This window comes from Mus musculus, chromosome 16, assembly GCF_000001635.26.
Source record: "Mus musculus strain C57BL/6J chromosome 16, GRCm38.p6 C57BL/6J".
Lineage (NCBI taxonomy): Eukaryota > Metazoa > Chordata > Mammalia > Rodentia > Muridae > Mus > Mus musculus.
The window spans coordinates 76,357,496-76,376,214 of NC_000082.6; the positions used below are offsets into that span (position 1 = coordinate 76,357,496).

General features: G+C 44.9%; 1 protein-coding gene across 3 annotated transcripts in view; it reads right to left on the reverse strand.

Moving 5' to 3' along the window:
- Nucleotides 1-16,332, reverse strand: part of Nrip1 (nuclear receptor interacting protein 1) — an 86,425-nt gene extending 70,093 nt beyond the window's left edge. The window contains exon 1 of one of the 3 annotated variants that reach the window (NM_001358238.1): nucleotides 16,275-16,332. The gene's annotated coding sequence lies outside the window, so the exon portion shown is untranslated. Of the gene's footprint in view, nucleotides 1-15,376; nucleotides 15,613-16,274 lie in introns of those variants that run through there. The other 2 variants (XM_006523050.3, NM_173440.3) reach the window with 2 other exon arrangements.
- Between the last annotated feature and the right edge of the window lie 2,387 nt (nucleotides 16,333-18,719).

Sequence of the window (18,719 nt, forward strand, 5' to 3'; positions counted from 1 at the left end):
ACACAATGCCACCATGCCTCTGGTAGGCACAGTGATCAATCAAGATTCCACCCCCTCCATGTGGCCCACAAACTATATCGTTCTGCTTGTTTCACACTACTGAAGCAAACGAAGATGATTCCTGTATACCAGGTCCAAACCTATACCTAACTCAAGCTACTATATGATATCAGCGATCATATTGTTATATATAAGAAGATGTAGGTCATTAGTTCCTAGCCATTGTACTACCTAGAATTAAATGGCTACATTTAAGACTCCCTAGTCTTAAAAGTTGCTTTCCCTGCCCAGCCCTTCATTGCTTGTCCCATGGAAATCCCAATAAACGCCAGCCCAGTCTCCTCCCTAGCTCCTCTTGGTGGCTCTGGGCAACATTGTTGCTTCCCCACACCACCAAGCCCTGAGCTTACATGTTCTGAGAAGCCATGAGCACAGTAACTTCTTCTTCTGAGCCACTTTCTCATTTCTCAATGACCATACATTCCTAACGAAGAACAGCGTGTGAGCAGGACGTGGAGACTTCTTTTATTTCTCTCTCCACCTTGTAAAACACATATAATGATATGGAGATAAGCCTCCCTTCTGCTTGCAAAAGAGGTGCCCAAGGAAAGCCGCCTGACAATTCTGTAAGCAAAAAGGAAATTCTAGACGGACGACGTCGCTCAGGTTAACACAAGAGAAAGCTATGACGCCGACTGGAAAGGCGAGGTCAAGAGAACTCCAGTTAGACGCACCTGCTATGGACTATGTTAAATCGTAATTTTGTCAAGGAGACACTCCCCTTCCCGCCTCACCTGCTCACCCACCCCTTTTGCATTCAGCTCCATAAACAGCAGTTATCCCCCATTATAAAACAGTCGACGGTTAAAGGACTGAGCCAACCAAGAGCGTACAATCTTCCATAACTGACATTTACAGCATCGGCCTTGGACTTCTAATCTTTCCCAGACGGGCACACAAATCAATCCATCAGCTCATAAAGGTGTGCTTTTTTAACCTCTAAATCAGATGGGATTGGCCAGAAGTGTCTGGCATGTCAAACTGCTAATCACTGCTGCCCTCGGCTTAGGTTGAGGCAGGGTTGCACTGTAACCGACATCAGCCTGTGGGAAACCCATTTAACTGTCACACACCCCTGCCACTCCTGCTAGCCCTTAATTAAGCCTAATGCCTTATGCTCTGACCTTTTGTTCCAGCCTATTAACCCTATCCAGTACAAGTTCAATTACGCTACACTAAAAACTTTGCTGTAAAATATTAAATGCCAAGCTCCAAAAACCATAAGGGGTATTATCTTAACTTTAGGTTCTGGGCACCATGATACTCAATGCATTTAAAAGGAAAAAAAAAATGAGTTCCCTTCTGAAGCCATGCTGATTTTTACAGAAGAACCCCATCTCCGTTCCACCAACCTCCTTATTTTATAAAAAGAACAATTCAGAAAACGTCAAATGACTCACCCATTCCACAGCTCTGCCACGGCTCTCAAACACCACGGTGTCTGTGATTAACAGCTAAACTACCATGGTCAGCATTACAGCATTAGGAAGACAATACTACTTTTCAGTATCTATTAGGAAAAGTTATAGATAATGGATGGATGGATGGATGGATAGAAAGGTAGATAGATAGATATTCCTGAAACACAATAAATCACAACTGCAATATAGTTTAGAAGTGATGTTTCCTTTCTCCTCCAAGAATTCCTCCTCTTCTGGACTCACTTCTTTTGCTTTTTAGAAACAATATCGCCATGGTCACAGAGGAATGTCAAGTACTGCAACACCCCCAAGGTAATATGCCGAAAGGTAATGTTTTTCTAACGTTCCATTGACAAGTTTGATTGAGCCAATAATTTGAGCTACAAAATGTAGAATCACCAGACAAACATACCGCTCATACACACACACACACATATATATATATATATATATATACATATATATATACATATATATATGTGTGTGTGTGTATGTGTGTGTGTTGTGTGTGTCTGTATATATATATGTATATGTGTGTGTGTGTATATATATATATATATGAATAGATCTTTTTTCTACACATGTAATTATGGATTTCTGTTCACTTACAAGAATCTCAAAAATCTGAACCAAGAAATATTAGAACTTCACAGCAGGCTAAATCAAACGCAGTCCAAGTTAGCATGCTCATTTTATACATAGCAACCTGTTTCTCATTCTCCTTCCGTATACCTCACACCACTACCAAAAAAAAAAAAAAAAAAACCTTCTTTATTGCTTTTACTGTAACATAACAATTAAAACACAATCAATGCCATAAAATGTAAAGTGTCTACAGCAACTGGATCAGAGGCATGTTAAGTTTAGTTTTGTGGGGCTGGAGAGATGATGACTTAGTGGCTAAACCTGCTTATAAAGAGGACCCAAGTTCTGGTCCCAGCACTGCATCTGACAGCTCACAACCTGGGAAAACTGCAGCTCCGGGGGACCCGAGGCTCGCTGGCTCACAGGGACCTTCACGCATGCTACAGATAAACTCACACAGACACACTCGCGTAACTATGAATAAAAATAAATAAAGATAACTTAGCTTTACCCTTTCAAAGGATTAAAACCAACGTTTTGCCATTTTGTTTGCTGCCAAAAGGACCTATTTTTAAACTGACATCTATATTAATATTCTTAACTACGTCGAATTCTCAACCTCAAGGTTTAAGGTAACCTTCTATTAAACGGAATAGGTATGTCTGCAGAAGCAGAGCCATTCAGATGTGTGCAAGCCCACTAATAATTCTACTCTGAAGGGAGGGAGTTTTAAAGGGAAAACTAATCAGGGGGTATGTTCATGATACTAGAGCAACGCCCTCAGAGAAAGGAATCAGGGCGTTACTGGGAGGAACATACCAGAAGGGATAAGATGTGAACCTTGTGGACGAATAACTGGCCGAACTCAAGAAACACCTGACATTCACTGCCAGGGACAGGTGAAGTTATGGCCACTAAAGTCTTTGTCGCGAACTGGTGAGATGTCTCAGCAGGTAACAGCATGTGCTGCCAAGCCAGACGACCTGAGTTCAACCCCTGGAACCCAAGTAGTGGAAGAATACCAAGTGCCACAAGTGTGCCCTCACATGTTGGCCGGCGGGCGGGTGTGTGCACCATACATATACACACATACCACATACATACTACACACACACACACACATACCACACACACCACATACATACTACACATACACCACACACACACAGACACATCACACACACACACACACACACAAAATCTTGTCTTCACAAAACACAAACCCATGTTAAAGTAATTTTAAGAACACTGTTAAAGATCAAAAACAATATAGGTTTTGATAATATGTACATACCAAGATAATATATACACTTTATTTAGCATTGAAACTAAATCTCTCAGTAGCTGGATTATCTGAACTTCACTTCCATATCATTTTATTTTCTGCCTCCCATCAGTCATACAATAACACTATAGCATAACAGGATTCGTACCCAGCAGAGCAAACCTGTCTTTAAACCCTACAAGGGACTTTGAATCCTACTGACACCTACAGTGTAGCAGGCTTCGTTTGTGTCTTCAACCATTCTTGATAAGTTAACTTTGTAGGACTTCTAAAAACCAAAATTATCCAGGTGTGGTGGCCATGCCTTTAATCTCTGTATCCAGGAGACAGAGACAGTCATATTTCTGAGTTTGAGGCCAGCCTGGTTATACACGGGTAGTTCCAGGACAGCCAGAGCTACACAAGGAAACCCTACCTCAAAACCAAAACGAAGAAAGCAAAAGCAGGCACTGTCCCACTGACAGATGACACCTCCCCACCCTCAAACTTAAGTCTGTGAAGTTTGTTAGGTGGTTGGTTGGTTGGTTGGTTGGTTGGTTTTGCTTGAGACAGGGTTTTGCTCCCCCTGGCCCCCCTCCATCTCTCTCCTTGAACTGAGTCTGTAGACAAGGCTGGCCTAGAACTCCAGAAGTCCCACTTGTTCTGCCTCCCTGCATCACCACATCTGGCTAGAAATAAAATCTGAAAATGTGTTTCACAGATGCGTCCATCTTCCAAAACGGTCAAATCCACTGGATTTAACATGCCCAGTTGGTCAGTCCGTTCAGGCTGGTAGAAGTGACTCCGGAAACTTCTTAAAAAGTTGAGAAATACCTTTTCACTTTGTCAAAAATTAATATGGAAGAAAGAAATGAGATGTTGTCTACAGATTTTGCTAAACATATTTTCTAATCTGATTTGTATAATTTGAAGACACTTACTATTTATTATAAGACACATTTCATTTCAGCTGTCAATTAATTACAATGTCACCAGCAGATATGATCATTTTTCTCCCATAATTAATACAACTGAAAAGAAGATAGATCTTAAGCGTACAATATTATTCCTTTTAGAAATGCTCATTTAAATAGACCAAAGAAATGCAGACCAAGTATGAATTGTTCATAAGTTCTTCATAAGCAAAGGTCATGAACCAAAGATTGAGAATGCTGTACTCCTAGTCAACCAATCTTCCTGGACTGCACAGCCTCCTCTGAGGCAGGCTCTAAGGCACTAGCAACCCATCAATGAGCATGCATGGGGTTTACTGTCTACTGAGAAGAGACACCAGACAAACAGGGCCCCTGGGATCACTGAATACACAACAGTGTGTGTGTGTGTGAGAGAGAGAGAGAGAGAGAGAGATCACACCTGAGGAGCTTCAAGAAGCTTCTGAACTCTTTCACCCCCTCTCTATCAGCAGGCTTCTTCCAATGTACCTTCCAAGGTGAGGCACTGTCAGCTTGTGGCCTGTGTAAAAGGCTACACAGTTCTGCTTGCTGTGTCCCTCTGTTCTAGGAGTGCAGACGAGGGTCTACTTGGTTCAAAGCACATAAAAAACACCACACGTTCCATGCTCAATGGACTAAAAGGATCCCACGCAACATCTTTGATAGTTTAGAGCATCGCTCATCAGTAAGAGTAGTCTGGTCACACCAGTCAGCTAATGGTGCCAGGTTCTGCTACGTCTTCCAATAGGAAGCTCTCCCGTTGCTTTTTAAAACTATTTTTTTATATATATTATAATATAGTTACATCATTTCTTTCCTTTTCTCACTACAACTCTTTTTCAAATTAAGTGGCCTCTTTTTTCTTAGTTGTTGTTAAGTGTGTGTGTGGTGTGTGTGTGTGTTTATTTATAAACACATAAATCCAACCTGCTCAGTCCATATAACGTTATGTGTGGGTACCTGTCCAGGATTGACTATTTGGTCTTAGTTAACCAATGGGGGTGCTCTTCCCTGGGGAACACTGTTTCTTCAACTCTCAGCATCCCTTAGTGGCCTGAAGTTCCTTGTCTAGGGGAACCCAGAACCATCATGTCACTGAACCAGCAGAATCTCCAGCTGCATTCTAAATATTTGTCCTTAAAACCACACTATAGTCTTCCCTTCTCAGCAAGAAAACTTCTCCTTGCAGCGGACCAAGAGCATCACGGAAAACCAACACGGATCCAAAAGTGGGAGTCCTGTGCCTACGCCTATGCCTCAGGAAAACCGGGTAGAAAGCGAGAGAGCCAGGGAATCTAGGAATTTGCTATAAGATAGTGAGTGTCTCCTAGACACATCACGGAAGCCGCGCCCTGAAGTCTCACCAACAGGACTTCCTAAAAAATGAGAGAGAGAGAGAGAGAGAGAGAGAGGCTAATGTGGAAGGAAGAAAACCCAGGAAACCTCAACCCTGTCTCTACTTAAACAGAACTGAAAATGCTTGAAGACACAAAACAACGTATCTGCACAATCTCGCACATACCCGTGCTACAAAAAGGCCTACGATTATACAAAGTCAGAGGACTATGAAAAGAATCCAAGGCTACCCTGAAGACCCCAAGAAAATGACGTCCCAAGGCCACAGAGATGTACCTGCCCACCACTTGCCCTCCGGACCCAGCGCTGAGAACAGATTACAGATCTCTACTATCCAGTCTCGACCCTCTTTCCTTCCTGGCCCGCATCAGAAACAGAAGCCCAGGACTAAAACAGACATAAATCAAGACCCGAGTTTCCATCCTGGGTCTACCCAACCGCCAACTACATAATCTTTATAGTTAAATTCGTACAGGCTCAGCTCCTCCTTCTGGAAATTTTGAAGTTAACAATGACAGAAACTATTAACAAATTCAGTTAATCGATCCCCTGGATCGATTGGGGTTAGTATAAGAAATTCAAAAAGTAAAGGTGGGCAGTATGAAACAGAAAGGATTAAGATGGAAGAAAAAGAAATCACTCCTAAGTCCCAAGTACACTTGAATGCTTGTACTAAAAGAGGAAGCAGGGCCAGACCCCCACATGGTGTGTGCTTAACTTCACCCCAGCCACAGCTTGTTCAAGTTTGTCCCTGGTTCTTCCTCTCAGAAGTAAGACTCAGACTCAAACATATTTACAAATGCCTTGGCCATGTAGCTACTGACTAGATCTTAACTAAAATAACCTAATTATTTTAACCTCCATTTGGCCACATGGCTGGTATATGCTCAGGTACCATGCGTCCTTCTCCTCACATCTTCCCAGAGGCTCCCAGCAACCCCTGCTCCTGGCTCTATCCCAGAATTCTTTCTCTTTCCAGATGTCCCACCTTCTAATTCCCTGCCTAAGCCATAGATCATCAGACAGTTGACAGGCAATGGCATCCATACAATACACAAGATGGTCTCTCTTCCAACACCTTTCTGTCAGGTCCTCTTCTAACCTGAAGATATACCATGCCATTATTTCAATTTATGAAGATTCAAAATTCAGTACTGGTTCAAATGGAGAGTTTGGGACCTCCCCAGCCCCAGAGCTATGCAAGGTCTTGGGGTTTTACCTCAATGGTACAAAGTTTGTGGAGACTAATAAAGTACCAGAGGGTCAAATACAAACTCTCAGCCCAGCCCTGTGTGCTATCCCACAGATTCAGTCTATTTCAATGAATTCAGTCAAGGCATGGGAGGGTTAGAAAAATAATACGTAATTGGAGACAGAAGATTTTCGTCCCCAGCTTGCTCATGTTTAAACTTCCTCTCTTTTCTTATTTAGCTATAATAAAAACAACTATTCTCTTAATAAAAGATAGAACCAAAAACCCGCTCTTGTAGCTTTTATGGGAATCCTTTATTTCCCAACATTTACTGAGCAATTCACCATCCAAAGCACACTATAAGATATTATGTATATTCGCTTTCTGTGTCACTCTACGTCTGCAATACAGTTCCAACTTGTGCTTTTCGGTGTTATGAGGAAGTACTCAGTTAGAGTGGTTTGGGGTTCAACATTCCATAAATTTTAAATAAGTGAAGTAAAAAAAGGGGGGACGGGAGGTTTATAACTCCATTCCTCATGGCCTCGACAATAAAAGCGTATGGCTGGTGTGTATTTAAAAATGTACTCTGTGCTTCAAACCCCCTAGTTCAAGACAGCTCCCTCCTCATCAAGCTCTGCTGCCCATAGGAAGCCAAGTCCTCCTTATCTCTCTCAATAAACTCACGAATGCCTTATCCATTTTCTGCTTGGAGCTCGGAGACTCCTTTTGTAACATGCCATATAGTCTTTAAGGAACCCATTGTGGGTGAAGAAAAGGTAGTAAAAACAAACCAAAAAAAAAAAAAAAAACACATTAAGCATGGCCAAGAGTCACGATTTTTCAACCGAGAAAGCTATGGCACATGGCTACTGCAGTGCTCTGAAGTAGACAAACACAGTCAGCCTTGGGAACACCAAGATTAAGACCATGACAGGCTATTTTAATGAATTATATCAGGAAACACAGCGGCGTTCGTTCGTCGCCTTGAAGCGCACTGCAGTAATTCTGTGGTACACTTCACGAGAGCTAGCACTGGCAGGAGAGTGCCCTTGGGGGCTAAGTTTGGGCGAAAGTGGCCAGTTGCCCTTGGAACTACATTTGCCTCCGGTTAAGGGTAGGCAGCTGAGGAAAAGCATGGAAGACAGGCCTTCCCAGAGAAACCAGGCTGGGAGCATCAGGCTGGGAGGCTTGTCCTCCCATCCTGGGTTCTGTGGTTATCAGGTAGGAGAGCAAGGCTTCCTCAGGGCTTCCTGAATGACAGCTGGCCGCTAGTTTCCTTTTCCAAAGATGGCTTATTCTCATGGAAATGAAATTAGCTGTGTGGCCTCAGGCAAGTGACTCTGGCAAACCCAGTGGGCTGGGTTTCTGTATCTATAAACTAGAGGAAATAATATCCATTCTCCATTCGTCTGGGGGGGGGGGGGGGGAGTTGAGGGGGACGCAATTGCAAGGATTAAAAGAGAAAAATGCATGTGAGCTGGCCAGAACACAAGCAGGTGCCACCTCAGGGTGTGTCCTCTTCCTTTCTCCCTCCTCGGCTCCTGCTCCTCCTGCTGGGCGGGCAGAGGGGGTAAAACAGTAAAAGACACGGACCAATGCTACTTCTGCGCATGTCAAGTCGCCCCCACTCTTCTAAAAGCACCAGTTTGAAATCATGAACAACAACGCGTCCTAACATACAACAGCGGAACCTCAGAATTTAAAATCACATCTGACCTCTCTCACTACTGGCGGTCGTTGCCGAGGGAGACAAAAGGACTTCCCTTTTACCAGAAAGGTAGACTGATTTAGGAGAAGGCTCTACACAAGAGAAAGAAATGTGGAGTGAGAAAGCGGAAGTACTATTTTTAATGTCCTTTCGCAAAAAAAAAAAAAAAAAATCAAACCCTACCCCTGTCCCTTGCGACCCTTTTCTGTGAACGATCTGGGGAAACAACGCAAGGGTCATTAATTCGTTTGGAGTTTTCCAATATCTCCCAATGTTTTTTTCCTTCTGCCCCTCCATTCTTATTTTGCTTCCTTTCCAGTGTATAAATCCTCTCTAATGATTAGATTACTAAAAACTCAAAATTCAGAAATCGAAAATGTAAAACTTTGTTTTCCCCAGTACATTTATCATTCACTGCCTAAACATGTCATCTCTTGGGCTGCAGGCGTGCTTCAGTGGTAGGAACACATACATGCCTACCATGCACAAGGCCCTGGGTCCCATCCTCACCACCACCATCACCACCATCACCACACACACACACACACACACACACACACACACACACACGCACACAGAGCCATCTCTCTCTATCCCTAGAGAAATTCCTCAAGAAGTCCCATTTTGTGCAGAACTTCCAAGTCTCAAATTTTGACCGCAACAGTATGTCAGGTTCTAACCCACGTCAAAAACCATATCGTAGTATTTATTCTCACTTAAAGCTTGTATCAAAGCTAAATTTCCCACCTCACTCTTGTAAGGCTAAATTAGCATCTGACATTTTTAATGAAGTGATATTTAGCATGGTCAGGTGATATTTAACATGTGTTATGTCTATGCAAATCCAACAGTTAAAAGGTCATAACCACAAGCAGCTTAACAACTATATGCAAGTAACTGCAGTGACTACCAGCTTTCCTCCTGGCTTTATGCTAAGGGTAACTGCCCCGCCATGTCCACCTTCCAGAAGCAGGGAAAAAATGGGAAGCAAAATACTCACAGCAAACTACCAACAATGCAAGCTGCCAACTCCTTAGCTCCGGGAGTTGCCCACAATCCTTTACAGCAGGTAGAAAGTGCAGGCTACAAAAGGGGTGGCCTTGCTTATCAGTACAGGCTTTCTTAATTAGTAGACGAAAGGTGAGAGAGTCCTTTGCACGGTGCTCTCAGTAAACACCAGCGTGACGTTGCCCGAGTGCCCGAGTCTTCCTAATCTGCGTGGGTGGGAAACTGAGGCTGAGGGTTTAGAAGCAGGCGACTAAATCAATGTTTGTGGAAAGTCTCGGCAAGTCACTCCAAACTGAAGGCAAACAAGCCCTAACTTCCTTCCACCCTTAAATGTGTTTGAACAACAAGAGGTGGGTTTTAAGTTGGCGCTTTTCATTCCTAGCGGTGAGAATCCCACTTGCAGGAAGTGAGAACTCTGAGTGGAGAGGCAACCGAGGACTGGCAGAGATCTCAAGGACTATTCACTCTATCAGATGCTAATTCTATTGCCCAGGGTCTAAACAAAAATCCTAGGTGTGGCCCAGTTCTGTTAATTGAGAGAGGAAGGAAGATTGAAGGAAAGAAGGAGAGAGAGGTGATCAATACGCGGATGTCACAATTACCTTTCCAGCCGGCTTCAGCGCACGCTGCAGCCTTGCTTAGCATTGCTTCAGCCAAAACAAACAAATGGATGAATCATAACTTCTAATTATCCATGTGACTTTCTTCAAGAATAATCTCTCTTTAAAACTAGCATAACATTACAAATATTTTTTTTTCTAGCTTACAGATAGTAGGCTTTTTCTTCAGAACCCAAGTGACTTCTTTCTTGTTATTGGGGGGCTGCCAGCCTTCTGCGTTCTTCAGGCTTGCGTCTCTCCACAGCACTCCTGGGGTTCTAGGCTAAAGACTCATCCCTAGCCTGATTCAAAACCCCCATACAACTGTCAAACGGACCACGGCTTTCACAAAGCCCACACCTCCTCTCCACCTTGTGATCCTAACAAAAATTGTCTTGTTCAAGGCATGTCGATGATCAATAACACCACAAGTTTTATAACGTTTTGTTTGCCGTGTCTGCAAGAAAGGGGAGGGTGAGTCAGTTACATTATCAAGGCCCATGATACAGAATATACAGTAAGAGCTACAATAAATAAATAAATAAATGAATAATGACATAACTTCCTGGTAGACCACATACCAGTGTTCATCACGAAAAACTTATATTTCATTCCCATAGCAAAACAAAAGTTCTGTCTGCAATAAACTGAGACTTAACGTTCGGAATTTCTACACACTGGTATACATACAGAGTGATTGAACATTAAATGCCAATAATGAAAAATGAAAAAGAAAAATAATGATGGGTAGCTACATCAATATTTGTAAGGGAAGCCCGATGAGCTTTCTGGTCCCTCTGCTGTCCATCCATTCCCTCCCTTGGATAACCAGACAATATACTTTAAGCCCTCTCCCTGTAGTCAGGTACGCCCAGCCTTCTCCATCATGAGATTCTCTTAAAGGAGCAGCTTCCCGTCACCATCTAAACCTCAGAACTCAGTTTTCCATGTCCACAGCAAGACTTAAAGAAGTCCAGATCTTCTAAAAGAACAGATGAAAGAAACAGGGAAACGATATCCAAGGACCGACCTCCTTGGTTCTATTCTGGTACCCAGTTTTGACCTTCCACTTCAGATACACTTGAAGAACATTCGACAACCAAATGTGAATCTGCACAGAGGGAGGACCTGTCCTCTCATCCTCGACAACAATCACTGTTTATATAATACTGCGGCCTCATATGAGGGAATCCATTACCATCAGCAATTCCCGTCCTCACTCCAGCATCAGATGCAAACAGGAATGGGAAACAGGACCTCTTTCCTCCATTCACTATTTGTCCGTCCCAATGGCTGCACAGATAGATCCTAGCTCCATCCCAAAGGCTGCCTCATCCCCTCCCTGACAAGCCTGGCTTTTTAACCTTTCTCCCAGTTCATTCTGGTGTTAGGTTTCTGACTGCTCTTATCCAAATACTACTGAATGAGAATGCTCATCGTTGGGTTCTCGAAAAACTACAGTCAAACGGTTTAAGTCACAGATCCAGGAAGGACCCTACCACATCCTGTCCAAAAAATAAAAATAAAAAAATAAAAATAATAATTCACTAACTCTTCAAGAGAAGTCAGGATATTTTAAATTAAAAATGTTGTCTCCGGTTGGATGATAAGGACATCCAGGGTTTTGCTATGAACAGCAAACGCTTTATCCTCAGTCACCATCCCTGAATGGGTAAAGCATCATTGGGAAATGCAAAGCCCATTGCTGAGGGTGTATCGGTCACCTGAAATGAAAGGTGGGAAGGTACAGAAGAAACCTCACAGGGACAGAGCGAAGTCAACAAGTTAAAGCAGTCTTCACGGGATGAAGGGAAGTGACGAAGGATACAGAACTTGTTTATTTTTTCGAGGGAGGATGAGAGGGGAGGAGTGGGGAAGGGAGTGGGGGTGGAGAGAGAACCCAAGTGACCAGCCCACACTTTAAAAAACTGTGTCAGGAAGCCTAAATTTTAAAACATAAAAGAGAAAAGGGGACTCGTCGCACTTTAAAATGAGCAATTTTTTTTTCCTGATTAAAATTTAAATGCCTTAAACATATTTTTAGCTGAACGATCTTTTAACTTCATACATCAAAGTGTTATTACTGTGCTGGAAAGACAGGAGTTACTTGCCATCTTCAGACCCCCCCCACCCCCCACCCCCAAAAAAAGAATCTAACACCTTTAACCTCCTAGGTCCTAAGCCACTCTGATTTAAAATGATCTCCGTGTCATGGTCTTCTGCTGCTGGTTTGCGATGAATGTAAGTGATTAAGAATAACCTCTTTTCCTCTCAACTGTCTGGAGAGCCAGGGATGGCAGATCTATCCTGCTCTCCCTATGTGTTCCATTAGATTGACATATTTTGCCTCATCTGTCACCTTCCTCAAAACTCTGCTTTCAGATAGGAGTTAATTCATTTTTTTTGGTTGTCCTCAATGTTCTAAAATAGTGATGTCTGGCAGAATTAATGCAGTGCTCTAGTTCTCTCTGTTCGGCTGATATTTAATTAAAGATCTGGGAGGCCATCTTTCAGGCGACACCGTGGAAGGAGGAGCCTTACTCCCTCCTTGGACAATGTGATAAGCCACATGGCAGAGGGTGCCTCCTTCAGGCCTCCTGTTTAACAGACTGCTTCCCTGCAAACAGTCCTCCAGCAGGACAGGTTGTATAGCACTTCCCTTCACACTGACTGTATGCTCAAACACATGATCTCACAGGCATCGACTCTCTACTCCCTAACCTTCTCCACATCCAAACTGTTGGTAAGTGGCACCACTCCTCCCTCTCTATATTTTTTTAATCATAGCTTCTGTCCCCCACCTCCCCACCCCAGAACCTCTCAAGGCACTGAGAACACTTATTTTGTAATATTTCTTGAATCTCTAATAACACAGGAAAATCTTTGCACAGTCAGAGCCACCTTGGAGCACAAGCTAAAAGAAGCTATCTTTAAAAAATTTTTTTTTTCTTTTGAGTTAATATCTTCTGGAGACTAGCCCACTTGAGTTGATATGTCATAATTTTTGATTCCGAAAGCGGCATGGGTAATTTAAATTGGCACTTGCTATGCATTACTGAAATAATTGTTCTCCGGGATGGCCTTTGGAAAGCCTAAACTTCTAATCATGTTTTGACTATACAGGAACCATAAGGGATGTGTCAACGTAAGCAGACTCCAAGAGCAATAGACTAACAAACAGACTCTAGGTGGTGGTATAGGTTATTTTTTAATCACAATGTTTTGCTCTTAAAGCTGTAGGAGTCAAAGCCTTGGCCTTATCCACAAACATTTTGCCATTGCTAACGCACAATATTTTCAGATCTCTCGATTATAAAAATTCAAGTTCGGCAAAGTTTGGAAACACAGATAGGTGGCTCTAAGTCTTCTCGTAGCCACTGAAGCCTGGTTTCCAAGTATCTTGAAGGCACTTCACAGGACTCATCTGTATACAAACAAGCAGCAACCGAACTTCCCTCCTTAGAGTTTGTATGTCTACTTTTTAAGTATATTTTCTTCATGCTCCAGTCCCTGAAAGGCTAAGTGTGGAGAGAAGTGTCCCCAGTAGAGTTATTATAAAACAGGCTGGAGTAAGTATCTGGTTTGCAGGTACTGCCTGCTACAATTCTGACTCTCCTTCTTTGTCTACAGTAACTAAGTCCTGTACAGAAATTTCCTGTTGGTTTTGAAGTCCCTGAATCAATTAAACCCTGTTGGATATTACCAAACTGCTGGGCAAAACCAGGGCAACTCACTTGGAAGTGGAAGATTTCAACATACTCCAGACAGCAGCCACTCTTAGGGGCCGTGCATAGGAAGCACCGTTTGTTTAAAAAGTCGACTTATTTCACTCTTAGACAAAGGTGGCAACCTGATGATTAAACACTGGATAATTGCATCTGGAAGATGCCGCCCACTTGCTAAACCTGTGATTCACTAATAAGCGGGTTCAATGTAATTCATAACTTTAAAGAATTACTAAAGCCCCTGCTTTACAAAACCCAAGAAACACAGACCACACATCATTTAAGCATGTATTCGTATACACAGACACAGACAGACAGACAGACATGCCAATCTTGGTTTACTTTTAGTCTGTCTCTCTTTCTCTAAAAACACGGTTTTCCTTCAGTGTCACAATCAGCTTACATGAGCAGACAAACTCCAGCCTGGTGCCACAAAAAAATGAGTTAAAAGTTCTTGCACCTAATCATGTCCGGACTTTCCCCCAACTAAAATGACCCATTAATTAAAACAACAACGACGACGACAAAGTATTTTAACGTGAAATTACCTAACGTTCCGTTTTTCGTTTACGACCTCCAGAATCCAGTTAAATTACTGACATGATGGAAGGTAGAAACTCCTGGAATGCCTTAGAGATCAACATGTGTCAGACTCTCTGCCTGTCCGCCTTTTAAACACAGTGGATTCCTTTGTTCCTTCAGTCTGAATATCAACTCCTGATTAAAATTTGGAAAGTACTTTGGAAAGGGATAGGAGGGTCTGGGGAATGTTTGCACGCTAGAGGGTTTCTTCTAACAACAATAGTATTAAAGGAGGACAGTGGCACCAGAGAGGAGAGCGGTCTCCCCGGACTTTACCAGGCTCATGCGAGTGAACCCCCTCTCGGATGCTGGGGGAACTGGGCTGAGGCCTCGGGTGCAAGGAGCCTCGCCCTCCCTCGGCAAGCGGGGAGCTCGTGCCCAGCAGGCCGGGCCTGGGGCTCAGTGCTGCCCCTTCTCCGAGTCACTTTTCCCGGCCGGGGATCGGCGAGCACCGCGCAAGGGAGACGGCAGCGATAGGCGGGGAGCAGCGCGGGCGCCACCGAGAGCACCGCTGGGCGGCAGGACCGAGCGGCGCGGCAGCCAGCGCCCGGGGCTCGGGGCCAACGGGGGCAGCTGGGCGGGCGAGCTCGACCGGGGCCCCGCGACCCGGCCACCCGCGTGGGTCCCGGCGCAGAACACCCAGGGCGGCTGCGCCCCTCGCGCCAAGGCTGGCACGGACGAGCCCGCGGCTGGGAACTCCACAACTTGGCGGCTGCGCCGGCCGGGCCCGCGAGTTCCAGGGGAGAGCCGGAGCGGGGCGCGGCGGAGGGCTGTCCCCGGGATCCGTGTTCCCGGAGCTCCCCGCGGGCCTCCCCCGGCCTCCGCCGCCTCCACGGGCCGCGCACCCAGGCCGTGCCCGGGCGGCGCGGCGTCCGCTCCCGCGAGCTCCGCACGGAGCCCGGGCCGCGATTGCCACTCACCGAGGCCGCCGCGGCTCCGGGCCGCCGATCCGCGTCGCTCCCTCCTTCCCAGGTTAGCCGTGCCCTGCGGCCGCGCGAGGCCACGGGCGCTGCGCTCGGGCGGGCTGGGGCCGGCTCGTCCTCCGCCTGCGCCGCGGTCGCCGTCGCCTCCCGAGTTCGGGGCTCTGCTGCAATGTCTGCGAGGCTGACTTTGAGCGCCTCGCTCGCCGCCCGCCCGCCGCAGCCGCGCTCCTCCCTCCGCCGCCGACTTCGCGGCGGCCGGGTCCCTCCCCTCGCTGCTCCACGCCATTCAGCTCTTCAGCCAAGTTTCTTAACCCTTTTCTGCCCCTCCCTCCCATTGTCACCCGGGCCGAGCGCGCACCCGGAGGCTCGGCGGAGCCGGGGAGCCCACCGGGCGTCTGCAGGCCTCCTCGCCGGTGCTCCGGGTGGGGGTCCGGGACTGATCGGCCTTGAAGGCAGAGAGAGGACGCGGTTGGACCCGGAGAAGGAGGGGGTGCTGTGCTTCCCGAGCCGGCGCCCTGGCTTCCCAGCCCCGTCCAGCCAGCCGCCTGGACAGATTCCCCGCTAGGGGCCAGGCGATCGCCCATGTCACCCGTGCCGGGGCAAACGCTGGGGGCACCACAGGGGCGTCGGGGCACCTTAATCCTACCCCAGGTTCCCCAGCCTACGTGCTGGCACCTTAAGTGTCTCCCTTTCTCCCGTTTCACCCCACAAACACGCGTTCTTTTGGCGCCCTTTACCCACCCTCAATTTCCACCTCCTTAAAATCTGTGTCCCGCTCAAATCCCGGAAGCTGCGGCGCTGTATAACTCTAGGTCATTTTGACCCCATGCTCAGCACCTAGTAGGACCCAGTGATAAATATGGCATGATTCCAAGCGGAAAACTGGAAAGGAGACCTGAGGAGTGCACAGCTAGCTCCCTAGACGGACGCAGGACCCAGGAACCTGGTTTCTCTTCTGCTGCTTTGTCACTGCGAAGTCTCCAGCAGGGTCTGCCCGCCAAACTGCACCACCCCCAGGAAGGATCTGACCCAACAGGACTAGGAGATGGGCTGTCACTTCTTTAAAGCAGCTCTTGCTGGGTTCAGAGTCTCAATAAATAACAATTACATCATATAGCCAGGGTGGCAATGCAGGGAAACTTGGGTTTCCTGCAGCCTGGTCTCGCTGAACCCGCCTCTAAATTTGAGGTGGGCTAACAGATTGGTGAGGCGAGAAAGTGGAGGGAGGAGAGAAAAATAAGAAACCATGATCTCTTCCTCGCCTTGTGTTTTCTGCTTTTAAAACCTATTCTCTCTACTCCCTTCATATCTTACTTGTGAAGCCTCCTTTTAACGCTCCCCCTACCCCAGATGTCTCTGTCTCGTTTGTTTTTGACTCTAGTCATGAAAAGAATTACCTGCGGGAAGACTTGTGGTTGCAGAAGTTGTTTTTGTTTGACATTAAAAAAAAAAAAAAAAGGCTAAAGTACATCTTCGATTCACCCTAAACTCTGAAGTGCTATCCCTGCCTTAAAATACTTACTAAGACAATTTTGTGGATGAAGCTTTCTACTCTCATATGTTTTCATATCCTTAAGAATTTCGGTAGCATTTGGAAGCAGTTATTGATGCACACCAAAACCAAAAATTATCCAAGTGACCCAACCGTATTCTTTACTGTTATATAATAGCTCTATAGCTATTTTTCGGATTTTTCAAATGAAAAACGTCTGGGGTATCTTCCCAATCTTTAAAGTAAAGGCAATTTTTCAAATCAATTCTTAATAAAGCTATATTCTAGCACAGTCCTGAGCACATGCAGGAAATATTTTCCTTAATGGCGATGATGGTGCATTTTAAAATACTTATTATCTGTCCTCCTAGTGACTCACCTATGCAATCTGTTGTCATCTAAGGTAGTGTCAATCTCATGTAACAGCATAGCACTCGCATATGCCGCAGTTCAAAATCTGCTTAAAGCAAATTAGTAAAGGCAGCATTAATCCCAGGCATCATTACCTGTCCGGCATCATTTATCCGGGATTGACAAAAAGCAAATAATTGCAAATTAAATGACCAGCATAATTGTAACTTATTAGCTCTTTAGTTTTTTTTTTTTTTGTAAATATTATACAAAGACATTCTAAATGTATCCCAATTTAATGTGCCATTTTTTTAAATTCAATGTCAGTTTTATTAAAAGGCATCGTTGTGGTAGACTATAGCAGATTCAACAAATGCTTTCATTTAGCCAAGGTGGTACTGGCCTGTAATCCCAACTACTGGGAGGCTGAGACAGGAAGTGGGAAGGTGGAGGTCTTCTAGAACGTTTTAGCAAGTGCAAGGATGAAGTTCCAAAAGGAGACCCAGTTTTGTAAAACTGAGATAAGGATGAAGCAAAGAGATACTAATGAGTGTAAGGCAATGGGTTCAAGCCCCTGCAACACACACACACACACACACACACACACACACACACACACACACACCGTATTTCAAGCTTCTCTTACCAGTAGGCAAACATTTCCTTCTCTTTTGATTGGCAGTTTCTTCTCTGGAACACATTGAGAGTCCAGATAGCTTGTCACAATTAATATAAAGGTAAGCTAAGTAATAAATGGCCTGTAGGAGAGTGAAGCTCCCATGGAGGGCTGCAGTGACAGACGTGGAGACAGATATTTGAGCCCACTCAAGTGTCACTCTGAAAAACATTCTCACTTTTTAAGGAGGTTTTAGATCTCCGAGATTGCCCCAGCAAGCTAAATCTCGTTTGTTCTGCTTGCCCAGTATCAGTGCTAAAACTCCAACAGCTATATATTAGACGATATACCAAAGCAGACCACCCCCACCCAATGTAATAAGTAAAATCCTGGACTCTTCTTGATAACACACGTGTGTTGAATGAACTGCATAGCTTATGTAGAATTGCTAATTGTGAGAAGATCATTTTGAGTTTATTCTTTCTGTTAGAAAGAAAATCAGTACTGAGACAGTAAGATGGCTCAAAGGTAAAAGCACTTAGCGCATAAGCCTGGCTACCTGAATCTGATCCTTGGAAACACGCTCCATAAAGTTATCCTCTGAACTCTGCACGTGTGCACAGCACATACAGCCACACAAATACACACAACTTTTCTCTGTTCCCAGGAATGGAGTCGCATACATGCTGACTGGTCTCTCCCAGCTCCTACTGTGTATTTAATAATTTTATATTTATAAAAATACAAGTGTCCAGGCTAAGGGGAATCATTATGTGGATATTGGAGTATAGGGAATGTACAAATGTCTCTGCAGTGATTTGTTATTTGGAGGCCAGTTCTCATAAGAAGCGTGTGTAATGGAAAAGATGTCATTCGGTTTA